This window comes from Talpa occidentalis, unplaced genomic scaffold, assembly GCF_014898055.3.
Source record: "Talpa occidentalis isolate TD23 unplaced genomic scaffold, MPIMG_talOcc4v2.1 talOcc4.3, whole genome shotgun sequence".
NCBI classification, from domain to species: domain Eukaryota; kingdom Metazoa; phylum Chordata; class Mammalia; order Eulipotyphla; family Talpidae; genus Talpa; species Talpa occidentalis.
In genome coordinates, this window is record NW_023603184.1 from 88154431 (window position 1) to 88167252 (window position 12822).

The window sequence follows — 12822 nt, forward strand, 5'->3', positions numbered from 1 at the left end:
ATTGATAGATTTTTTTCCTATTATTGTACTTACAGATAAACCCCAGGTCTTGACACTTCTCTTTCTCCTTTTATCACTTTCTGCCTGAGGTACTCTGTTTTATTATTTCACCTATATTTTATACTCAACATTTTTTCTCCTTTGCTTTTGCTCTCTGCATATGAATACACTGCATTGTTTTTTGCATGGATCTTTTTACATATACATTGACTTTTATTGTTTTATCTTTTGAATTTTATACCAATGGAAAGTTTTCCATGTATACTTGATTCCTTTTTGCAGAACAGGTTCTGTTTTTTTTCTTCATTTTCTTGTTTGTATTTCTCCGCCAGAATGCTTTCTATGCTACTTTTTTTCCTTAATTATTTCCAGATTGCTTTCTGGACAAGTGTGTTTTGAATTTCAAATAATCAATTTTTCCTTCAAGCTCTGAAGTGACATCTCTGCCTCTGCTATTATCTATTTGAGGAACAAAGATGAAAGTGTGATAAAAGGAACATGAACTCCACATCAAAATTACTGCCAACTAATTACTTATTGTAATATTTAAAAAAAAATCATGAAGTATCTTGCATATCACTAAAGAAGCCTGTGTTAAATAGGAAAAAAATTCAAAATTAAGGTATACATCATGTGTGCAAGATATATGTGCAATCCCTCAGAAATTATTTTTTTTCTATGCAAGTATTCATAAAATTGATTTTCCCTTCATTTACTGACTCTTGTTGGCAGACAGGAACATTTGGTGCTTTATTTTTCCATTTATAACATCCCTTGAGGAATACATTCTAGTAGCCAACAAAGCAAATTCTAGTTAGAAGGGGTTAAAAATCAAGTTGACAGCAAAATTATTGGTGAACGTTTCTTTATAGAAAGATTTATGAAGTGAAACTATCCATAATAAAATATCTAACAACTGATAAGCACACCTTAAAATGATCTTTAAATATTCTGTATGATTCCTGTTGGCTGTATGACATGATCAGTGTCTGTATTGGCAAAATATAGTGTGGGGCATAATTTTGTTAAAGGTAAAAGAATCCCTTTTGTAACTCTGAATATGTGTGACAAATTATACTCCTTAAGGCAAAGTTAAGTGGAGGTTTGATTAAGGATATAAGTGCTCGGTTCACTAAATCCCGCATAATTGTTTCTCTCCTTGTGTGACTTTCTTTAGAGGTAGGATTTTTTTCCATCGAATTTTTTATTTTGTTATCCTGCCTTTGTAGATATAGATAGATATGGCTATCACTTTGTAGCAGCACTTCGTCCTGTAAGAAGGGAGAATATTTCTGATAGTTTATCTATAGCAGGGGCATCTCCCCAGGTTTTCTAATATGTAGCTCTAAGTTTTTCTTTCTTTTAATTGAACCATCATTATTCATGAAATTACAATTGTATATGGACTGACATAAGCAAATACCCTTTTTTATGAGCGTGTGATCAGTCCATTAGTCATCTAGTATTTATTATTTGTCCACTGTGTTCACAGCAGTTTAAACACATCCTTTCCTCTGCAACATTTACATATTTTCAGAGACAACACAAATATGTAATCATTAAAACAGAGATAAGCACATAATTACAAGATTTCATTGAGCTTTAGCTATAAGACTGGGAATGAGTAATTGGAGGAAGTATCCTAGAGCTGCAATTTTAGGAAAGAAATCCTGTGGTTCAGAGAAGGAATGCTATTCCGGGCACTTAAAACAGTCTGAGGCAGTTTACTTTTAAAAATAAGGCAATAACTACAGAGACAGCACAAAAGCAAGCTAGTGTCCATATTCACAAACATCCTCTTGTTTAATTTCCCTGGTTTCAGATTCATCTCATTAGGAATATTGCATTTTCAAGAAAGGCTTTTAGAGGCTTGTGACCTAACCAGAATAAAGGCAATAGGGTAGATCTAATGGTCATTCTCCAACTTTAATGCATGATATATCTGTCTACTATCTGTCTACTGGGTCAAGAATTGGCTATTTCCTCAGGCAAAAGAGATTAACTGAAATCTAAATTTTATTGTTAAGTAAACCAGCAAGAAATTTTATCTTTGTAGTTATAATTCTGTGGTAGGCTTTCTTTTTTCATGTCAGATTCCTCCATAAAGATAAAAGCTTAGATGAAAAACATGTTAAGCAATTTTGTTCTATTTCCTAACTGTGCATCTTCTTATATTGCCAAGTTGTAAAGAAAAGAAAAAAAAAAAAGAAATGAATTATTTTTCTGGATGTAGATAATTGGAAAATATATTGGCCAAAAGTCAATATTGAGTATGAAATTCTTCAAATATGTCTTCCAATTTGTTAAAAAGAAATTCCATCAACAAAACATCTGTTATAATACTGTATTATTCACCTGTAGTATGTATTAGGTTTACTGGGCATCTAGGTTTACTCTATTAATATAGAAATATTAGTATTATCCTAATGTTTTTCAATCTGAGGCAAAATATTGATTATTCTATCTGAGGATGGCTAATATATTGGATGATCAATTTAACTGTCTGATGGCTTCACATTCATAGATTAAGTGCTTTTAATTTGTCAGTCTTCTTACTATACTTAAAGTTATTAATGTTATAGTCATCATTAAATAAGTACGAATTTGAAATCAAACCTATAGTTGATACTAAGAACTGCTCAAATTTTAGTTAAGCTCTCAGTGTATTTTCTTAAACACCTAACCCAGGTTCCCTGATCTTGTTACAAACTCTATTAAATTGTTCATGGTACTCTAAATGTGATAGAGTATAAAAAAATAAAGGTGTTAGCATAGTTCTGTGACATTTTAAAATAGTCAATATCTTACATGTGGTGAAGTTTTTGCATTAGAAACATTGAGGAATAAAATGATTTAAGTAATTTTAGTCTTAGGTTGACTTCATGACTCAGGAATTTCTACTAATGTCCTTCTTATAGCTGATTATCTGCAACTGAAGAAAAAATTAAGGAAAAGTCAGGAAGGAAACCTAATTCTTTAATTTCTTTTTTGGAACATTGACCAGTTGTAAAAATGCACATTGAGGTTCTGTGCATTTTCTTATCACCTTTTATTCTAATTTTTATTCATTAAATATTTATGTATTATTGGTTTTAAGAGCTGGTGAAACTCAGGTGAATATAGCAGACATTGTCCTGGAAATTTCATAACTGATTCTGGAATAAAGATGTGTTAGCAGAGAGAACCAATCAAATATAAGTGCATGGCGGAACAAAGAAAGTCTAAACAAAATCCAGTTTAGACAATAATGAAGAGAAGAAATAAGATGATTATAGAAAAAGAAATCTTTATATTTCTGTGTGCTTGAAATATATAAAAGTTAATTGGGTAGGTTTTATTTGGAAGTCAGAAATTATTTTCTTTGTGATAAAATTGAATAATTTTTATTGAATAATTTTGGTTTCAATATCATTAGACTTTGTAGTTAACCTACAGAATAAATGTTTATTAGGGAACAAAATTACTTTTAGAGGTGTTCAACATATAGTTATTGAATATGCTTATACATTGATTCATTCACCAAATATTTATTGAAGACTTGCTTAGTGCCATGCATTCCACTTGAATCACAGTGACTTTAACTAATAAACATAACACATAAATGGTAAATAAAATTAAAAGACAATAATATTTTTGGAACAAAAACTAATTAGAAAAGAGAGGAGGAATATGACATAGTGGGATGAGGAATGTCATACAAATAAGTAGGAGGTCTTGATGGGCCTCAGCGAAAGCGTAAGCTTGAAAAAATACATAATTTGTTTTGTGTATTATGGAAATTGAGCATTCCCAATAGTGAGAAAAGTCTCTGTACTGGCTCAAAAGTGGTATCAAACCTGCTATATTTTAGGAGCAGCAAAGAAACCGGTTTGATTGGAGGAGAGGGAACATGTTCAAAATTAGAAGTCAATGAATTTAAAGAAATAATGGAAGCAAAATCACATAGGATATTTTAAGCAACTGTAGACTGTAGGTTTGACTTTTAGTGAAAAGAGGAATTTTTATAGAATTTAAGAAACCTGATGTCTGTTTTTCTTTTAAATGGATTAATCTGGCCAATGTATTGAGACTTTAATGGAGGCCAGATGGAAGCAGTAATATCAATCTAAAAGCTGCCATAGAAACAAAGGTGAGAAGAGAATTTTGTTCAGACTAGAGAGGGGCTGTGGATAAAGGATGACACCAAAGTTTTGAGACTAAGCAACTAGGAGATGGAGTTAACATAAACTGAATGAAAGAAAAAAAAAACACACTTTACCTACCCAGCTGATATTGATATTTATTGGTAAAATTCATGTGGATTTGTTTATAAATAATGTGTCTCACAGCATACATGAAAATCAACTTAAAATGGATAAAAGACTTGGATGTAAGATCTGAAACTATAAAATATATAGCAGAAAGCATGGAAAAAACACTTTATGACATAAACTTCAGAAACCTCTTTGAGGTTTTATCTCAAGCAGCAAGAAAAACAAAGGAGAATATAATCAAATAGGTTATATTCAACTTAAGTGCTTCTATATAGCAAAAGAGACAGTGACCAAAATAAAAGAGACACCCTGCAGAATGGGCAAAAACATTTGTGCATCATAAATCTGATAATGTACTTATATCAAAGATCTACAAAGAACTTATACAACTCAACAAAAACAAAACAACCCAATCACAAGGGGTTAAGATGCATCCTATGAAGCTATCGGCAGCCACTGCAGCTTCAGTTCAGTCCCCAGCAGTCAGGGAGCAGCCTTCATGGCGCAGCAGATCTCTCCTGTCTCTCCCGCTGCTACCCTCAGCAGTGTATTTCAGTCAGTCTTCCTGTTCTGTTCCCCACTCTGTCTCTGGTGAATCCTCTCACCCCCCTCACCTCTGGCCTGTACCCCAATTCTTGTATGCATAAATAAAATAAACCTTTAAAAAAATAATGAACAGGCACTTATGCAAGAAGACCTGCAGTTGGCCAACAGACTTACAAAAAAATGTTCATCAACACTTATCATCAGAGAAATGCCTTCAAAAGAACAATGTGATATCATCTTAATACCTGTGAGAATAGCTCCCATCAAAAAACCCAGAAACAATAAATGCTCGAGAGGGTATGGATAAAAAGGAACTCTCTTACCCTGTTGTTGGGAATGTAGACTTGCTTAATCTCTGTGGAGAGTTCTATGAAGGTTCCTTAAAACAGTAAAATGGATTTGCCATACGACCTATCAATTCTATTCTAAGGTATCTACCCAAAGAATACAGAAACAGTAATTCTAAAGGAAACATACATTCCTGTGTTCATTGTATCACTATTTACTATAGCCAGGATATGGAAACAACTTAAATGCCCCCCAGAAGATAAATGGATCAATAAAATGTAGTTTATATATATACAAGGGAATACTACTCAGCAATCAAAAATATAAACTCATGCCATTGTCACAGGTGACATGGATGAATGTAGGCGGGATTATATTAAGCTAAATAAGTCAGAAGGAGAAAGATAAATGCCAGATGGGTTAATTTATATATGGAATATAGAGCCCAAACAAAGCATCAGACAAAGACAAACCTTGAAAGCTGACCATAGATCTGATGCATCCAGAAATGGTAGGGGAGGGAAAGGAAACAGGGTGCGGGAAGAAAGAACACAATAGGCTATGACTAAGGTGGGTTGAGAGCATGGGGAGGGTGTCTAATGGAGGATTACTGGGACTTATGTTGGGTGTGGTGAAATAACATACAGTTGTAGAGGTTTAAACCTATACCCCTAAGACATATATTAGGATGTAAATCAACATTACCTTAATATATATAACTTAAACAAAAATACAGCTAGAATAATTTGAGAAAAATAGAGCTACTCTGTTTTTAGCTACTTTTCATCTTCCTTTTCCTTGAATGACCTTTGGGGTCTTGACAATGGCTGAAAGGAGAGGAGGGATAATTTATAACATAAGATTTGATTATAAATAGTATGCATTTCATTTTGTTTATAAGATATTCCTTCTTATCTCCATATATATATAAATTATTCTCACTAAATTGTATATGTGAGGAAGGAGACAGAGGTAGCAGCTCAGGAAGACCAAAGCGGTGGTGGTGTTAGGAAGATGTAGGGACAGGTCATGCAGCAGGAGCAAATTATAGCTGAAGATCTGGTTGTGCCCAAGTATATGATGGGGGGCAACATTGCCAACTGGGCATTTCAGTCTTTGGTAGAAGCAGCCAACTCAGGTTTGATGGCCCCCTGTGTATAACCAGTGTCCCTTTGAGCCTGGACCTGTATGAGAGAGGTGATTCTATGATTATGGAGGAGACAGGGAAATTTTTCAAGAAAAAAAGAAATGAAAAAAAGTTATTGCTTTTCCCATGAGCATTTCATCAAATAACTTTGTATGCCACATCTCCCCCCACCCTTATTTTTTTTAAAGATTCATTTGTTTATGCATACAAGAACTGCGGCACAGGCTAGAGATGTGGGGGGTGAGAGGATTCACCAGAGACAGAGTAGGGAACAGAACAGGCAGACTGACTGAAATACACTGCTGAGGGGAGCAGTGGGCGAGACAGGAGAGGTCTGCTGCACCAGTGGGTCACCTGCCTGGCCGGGGATCAAACTCCTGCTGCAGTGACTGAATAGCTTCATAGTGCTGCGTTTTAACCCCTTGCGCCACAGGGACACCCCAGTTCTCCCCTTTGAAAAGTGTCCAGGCCTATCCTGTATGAAGGTGACTTGGTACAAGTTGACTTTGGGGTCCAAGTGGATGGTTTCATCACTAATGTGGCCCACACTTTTCTGGTTGATGTAGTTCAGGGGACTCAAACAATATGGCAAAAAAACATGTCATTAAAGCAGCTTACCTCGGTGTAGAAGTTGCCCTATGGTTGGTCAGTCCTGGAAACCAGAACACATAAGTGACAGAAGCCTGGAATAAAGTTGCTCACTTTTTTAAATGCACACCAATGGAAGATATGCTGTCACACCACTTGAAGCAGCATGCCATCAAGTGAGAGATCCATTATCCGTTATCCAGATTCCCATAGACCAGCAGTAGATGCACCATGAAAAAGCTGAATTTGAAGCACATGAAGTATAGACTGTGGATGTTAGCTCAGGAGAGGGCAAGGCTGAGAATGCAGGGCAAAGAACCACCATTTACAAACAAGATCTTTTTGAAGAATATGGCCTGAAAATGAAAACATCATATGCCTTTTCCAGGGAGGTTGAAAGGTGTTTCTTATGCCATTCCATTTACTTTACGAGCATTTGAGCATGAGAAGAAGGCCTGTGTGGGTGTAGTGGAATATGCTAAAAGTGAACTTCTGCAGCCATTTAATGTTCTATGAGAAGAGGAGTGAATATGTTGCCCACTTTATAGTTACAGTTCTGCTCATGCCCAGTGGCCCCATGTGGATAACCAGTGTCCCTTTGAGCATCATTTTTACAAGTCTGAGATGGAGGTCCTGGATGCACAGCTAAAGGTCCTCCTCCAGAATTCTTCAATTTGGAAAACCCAGAAAAAGAAAGACTTACAAGACTGCAGAGATTATCACAAGTAGAGAAACATTTGAAGAGAATGAAGTTGGGGATTGAGAAAGATCATAAACCAGGGGAGCAGACTGAAGAGATAATTCTTGATATTCTGAAGCTGTCAACTTGGATTGGATGAATTGCTTGGGGTTTGGAGTGAAGCTGACAAATTTCAATTGTTCCAATGAACTAGGGCTCTAGCTAACTTTTGAGATTTTTTTTTTTTTTTTATAGAGGCATGCTTTATTTATTTATTTGTTTGTTTGTTAGTTTGTTTTTGTTTATACATGTGCTGGGTACAGTCAGAAGAGAGGGAGGGTGAGAGAATTCACCAGAGCCAGAGCGGGATGCAGAGCAGGCAGAAGGACTGAAGTACACTGCTGAGGGAAGCAGCGTGGGGGCAGGAGAGGTCTGCCCGCCATGTGGGACCCTCCTCCGGTGGCCGGGGAGCAGCCGGGGATTGAACCGGCGCCGCGGAGACTGCGGGCAGCTTCGCAACCCAGCGCTCAACCATTGCTCCACCAGGGAGGCCCACTTATGAGATTTTTAAACAATGAAAATGGCATGACACTAAACAAAAATTGGGATTTGCTCATAAAAAAAAATCCAAACAAATTGTGTGTGCACCATTATTTTAAACTATTCTGTAGAGATGAGAAAACTTTCTTCAAGCCAATTTAATTCATTCAATTTTTTAATCTGTGAAGCAGCCTGTGTAAATATTTCAAATGGTATATACCACATCATTCTTAGTTTAGTCCTCTGTTACTGGGAATTTAGCTTGTTCCCATTTCCTAGTTATTGTAAACAATGTTGCAATAAACATTCTAGGGCTAATGATTTGTGTGTGTGTTTGTGTTGATGGTTTCATGTTCTTCTGACAGATGCCCAAACATGGGATTTTTCACTTTTGGTTTTTTAAGGTAAATGCATATCATTTTCCAGAGTGGCTATACCAGTTTACATTCTCACCTACAGTGTAACATGCTTCCTCTTTTTCCACATCCTTTCCAGCACTTGAGATGTTTTATGTTGTTGTTAAATTGAGTAAGTTTTTGTTTATCTTGGATATTAACCCTTTGTGGGTTGGCTAATGTGGGAATATTTTCCCCCCATTCAGCAGGATGTCTTATTAATCTACTTATATTTTCTTTCACTGTGTAAAAACTCTTTAATTTGAAGAAATCACATTCTTTTTATTTTAATCCTCCATCATGGGGTTGAAACTCCAAAGACATATTTATTACCATTATCATGAAATGCATCAATATTTTATATGTTTTATAAGTAAGTTCTTAATTCATTTCCAGTTTATTTTTGTTTGTGGGTTTAGTGATCTGGGTTTATTCTATCACATGTGGCCAGCACCATTTGATAAAGAGACACTCCTTTCTCCATTATGTATTTGTGGCTCCTTCATCATGAATAAACTATTGATACACACACACACACATACACACATATCTTTCTTTTGGGGTTGTAGGTTCTTTTCCATTCGTCCATGTCTGTTTTTATTCTAATACCATATTATTCTGACTACTGTTGCTTAATATAATAGTATAATTTAAAGTCAGGTAACAGAATTCCTCCATTCCCTCCTTTTCTTTCTTTTTTATTTAATTGAAGTAAGTGAATTCTAGCATTATATAAAACATGAAGTAGATGGTAGCGAAGAGAACAAAGTGTTGGTGTTTTGTTACCCCTTTTTTTCAGGAAGTATAATTATCCCTATGTATGTTCCTATTTTCCTTCACTGCCTTATTTCAGCCTCTTTTGTATATATCTTATTCTTGCCAGGAAACAATCAATGCTTCCTCAAGGCTTCTACTGCTCATCCTGCATACTATCAATCCTCTTCTCTGCATCAATATTATAACCGGCCAAAATTTTGACCTATATTTGTTATTTTGGAATTGAATGTGGTAGTTTATCTTTTTAGGAATGATTTAATCTGTTTTTCATCAATATTCTCTTCTTTCCTCACTTTTTTCATGAAGTCTCTTATGCTCTCTCCCTCCTATTTTATACAGTCATAGATTTTCTGTATCAGGTAAGTGATGGAAACTTTACTGAAATTTTTTCCCCACTTTTTGAATGGTTGTGTTCTCTATCTAAAAGTGATGTGAAGTTGTGGGCTCTTTCTTGGATTTATTTGATGTTATTATTGATTTGATTTTATGATTTATTTGGAAGGATATGGGGGATACTCAGAATCAGTTGGCCACCATTTTTTTCCTAATACTAGCAAGCTTTATTTTTCACTATTTTTAAAAAAGACCAACAACAGCAGTCAATGTATTGTAATTAACCACTATGCATATAATTATAATTTAGATTATTTTGACATTGTTCAGAGCAAACTTTAATGACTCAAAAACTGAGCGTAAGTATGATAATCCCATCCTGAAAATAATTGATTTAAGCTGTCAGATTTCCACTGTTGGGTAGAATAAAGTTGATGGGAGCATGCCATTGTTCATTGAAAAAAGCTGGGATAAGAACTAACAATAGATAAATTATAAAAATCCTACTTTTAAAGGTCATCAATTATCTTTTAAAGGCCATGAAATCAAAGAAGTGATTGAATTAAAGTTTCAAATAGGAAGAAGCTCGTCTAGGGGCATTGAAACCACACTTTTGACTTTTCTTCTCTCTTTTTGTCAAACATTCATGAAGGTGTTTCATTATAACATTCATTTTAAAAAGGTGTTTCATCTTTTTAATGAAAAAAATGGAGAATTAAAAAATTCCCAAGTGGATTATTTAGAAATGAAAAATATGCAATTCAAAAACTACATTAGATGAAAACTAAGTGAATACAGTACAGAGAAGAAGGTGGAATTCATGCTGGTGGTGGGAGGTGGAAGTCAAGCCAATGGAAAACAAACTCAAACACATACGAAAACATAAATCTATATATAGTATATTTAGTATAGTGTGTGTGTGTATATATATATATATATGTATTGTGCATTCAAAATAGAAAATACAATAATTAAAATCTCAGAATGAGAACAGAGAGAGAGAATGGGACAGAAACACTATTAGGGAAATAATTCCCGAGGTATTTCCAAATCTGAACAGACACATCAACCTATAGAGTGTGGAAGTTTATCAGTCCTTCAACTGTGAAAACATGAAGAAAACCATGGCAAGGTTCAGCAAAGCTAAATATTTGAAGTCAAAGATAAAAAAAAGATGGCCACAACAAAATTGCCAGAGTAAAAAATACACTTTGCTTTTATAAAACCAACAGATGACTTGTTCCTATTGAAACAGGAAAACATAAAATGGTGTCATTAAGGAACTGAAAGGAAAAAGTTAATATAGAATTTTGTGTCAACAAAAATATCCAAAAATTTATAGAAAAATGAATATTTTTTAGGTAACACGGTGTTTCTATAGCAACTTTTACTGCAAGAAATGCTAAAAAATAGTCTTTTGACTTGGAGCAAAATAACTTCAAATAGAAGCATTAAACTGTAGATAGAAGCACTCTTGAAGGGTCAACCATAGATACAGGTTAATATACAAAATTAATTATATTGTTACAGAGTAGCATCAAACTATCTTAAAATGAAAGTTTTTAAATACCATTTACAGTTGCATAAAAACACAAAATACCAAATATACAGGGGATGATTTAACAGATAAGACAGCTATACTGAAAACCTTAAAACACTATTTAGAGAATTTAATGAATAACTAAATAATAGAGAATAAAATTGATCTATAGATGTTTTACTATTCTAAGCTGTAGTCAAGTATATTTTCAAATTTTGGTGGACCTTAATTAGGTGATTTAAATATTTTTGTGTCGGGCCTCCCCGGTGGCGCAGCTGTTGAGCGCTGGGTTGCGAAGCTGCCTGCAGCCTCTGCAGCGCCAGTTCGATTCCCGGCTGCTCCCCGACCCCCAGAGGAGTGTCCCACATGGCACGCAGACCTCTCCTGCCGCCCGCTGCTCCCCTCAGCAGTGTACTTCAGTCCTTCTGCCTGCTCTGCTCCCCACTCTGGCTCTGGTGAAATCTCTCACCCTCCCGTGCTTCTGACTGTACCCAGTGCTTGTATAAATAAATAAATAAATAAATCTTTAAAGAAAAAAAAATAAAAAAACCTTCAGATATCATTTATAAAAAAATATTTTTGTGGAAATTCAAATGATATAGCATAGCTTGGAAATCTTTACGCATGCTGTCAGATTTCAGGACTTACTGTAAGTTAACATTGAAGTGATGGGATTATTAATGCATAAGATTCAACACGTAAACCAGCAGGATAGATTATAAAGTACTTAAATGACCAACCCATATACATGGGGGAAGAATGATCTTTTTTTATGAAAATGGTGACACCTTCCATACACAAAATTTAACATGAATCTGATCATGGACAGAAATATGTATTATTCAGTTCTATTAGGTGACTTGCTTATCTCAAGGCACATATCGGATGCTGAATAAATAATTGATAAATCTGTGAACATAAACATAAGCCTCATGACTGACAAATTTTTTTAAGAGCAGCAACAAAACTGACCCAATATTTATGATCCTACAGATGCTTGACAAGTGACCCTACATTTAAATTTAAGGAATTCACAACTGAGGTCCTGTTCAAGCATTTATAGTTCTGTATTTATTGAATTTATGAAGAGCCAGTATTCCTTACTTGGCTTTGAAGCAGATAGAGTAAAGAAGAAATGAAAGGGTGGTCTTTCATATAGTTGTTGTGTCATCAAATAAGGGAAACCTCATGTAAGATTAATTCTAAAATTTTCTGAAACTTTGCATGTTCTGTTATTTCCACATATTGATAACCCCATATAAAATAGATGACTCAAGAAGGTTTAATCAACATAAGAATCAAAACCAAACATAAGAGAAAATAATGTCGATGAAATAATATAAGACTAATATCTTTTAGTGAAGAAATGAAGGATTTTGAAAGAAAAACAAAAACAATTAAAAGTCAGCAAAAATAATAATCTGCCTTCTCCTCTTCCATATTGTGATAGAGATTGAAATTTGAAATAAGAAAAGTAGAAATTAACTATTGAAAAGTAGAGGATGAAATACATTTTGGATGATTTAAAATGGGAAATAGTGAGACTTTTCTTTAAATTATCTTTCTGAATTTGTTTACCTTTTTCTAAAAATTTTGGCATCAATCATAATCCAGAAAATGCTTATTATCTAAAATTAATGTTCAAAATAAAATTAATGCTTTTGAATTTTTTTATTCGTATCATTTTTATTTTAAGTTAGCATTTTTTTTATTTATCAAGTATCATGGTTTTTCTG

General features: G+C 34.4%; 1 protein-coding gene and 1 pseudogene across 9 annotated transcripts in view; both read left to right on the forward strand.

Annotated features, from left to right (window-relative positions):
* GALNT13 (polypeptide N-acetylgalactosaminyltransferase 13) overlaps nucleotides 1-12822 on the forward strand; it is a 446421-nt gene that overhangs the window by 128206 nt on the left and 305393 nt on the right. The gene's annotated exons all lie outside the window — the stretch shown is intronic.
* LOC119255129 (proliferation-associated protein 2G4-like) lies at nucleotides 6102-7663 on the forward strand (annotated as a pseudogene).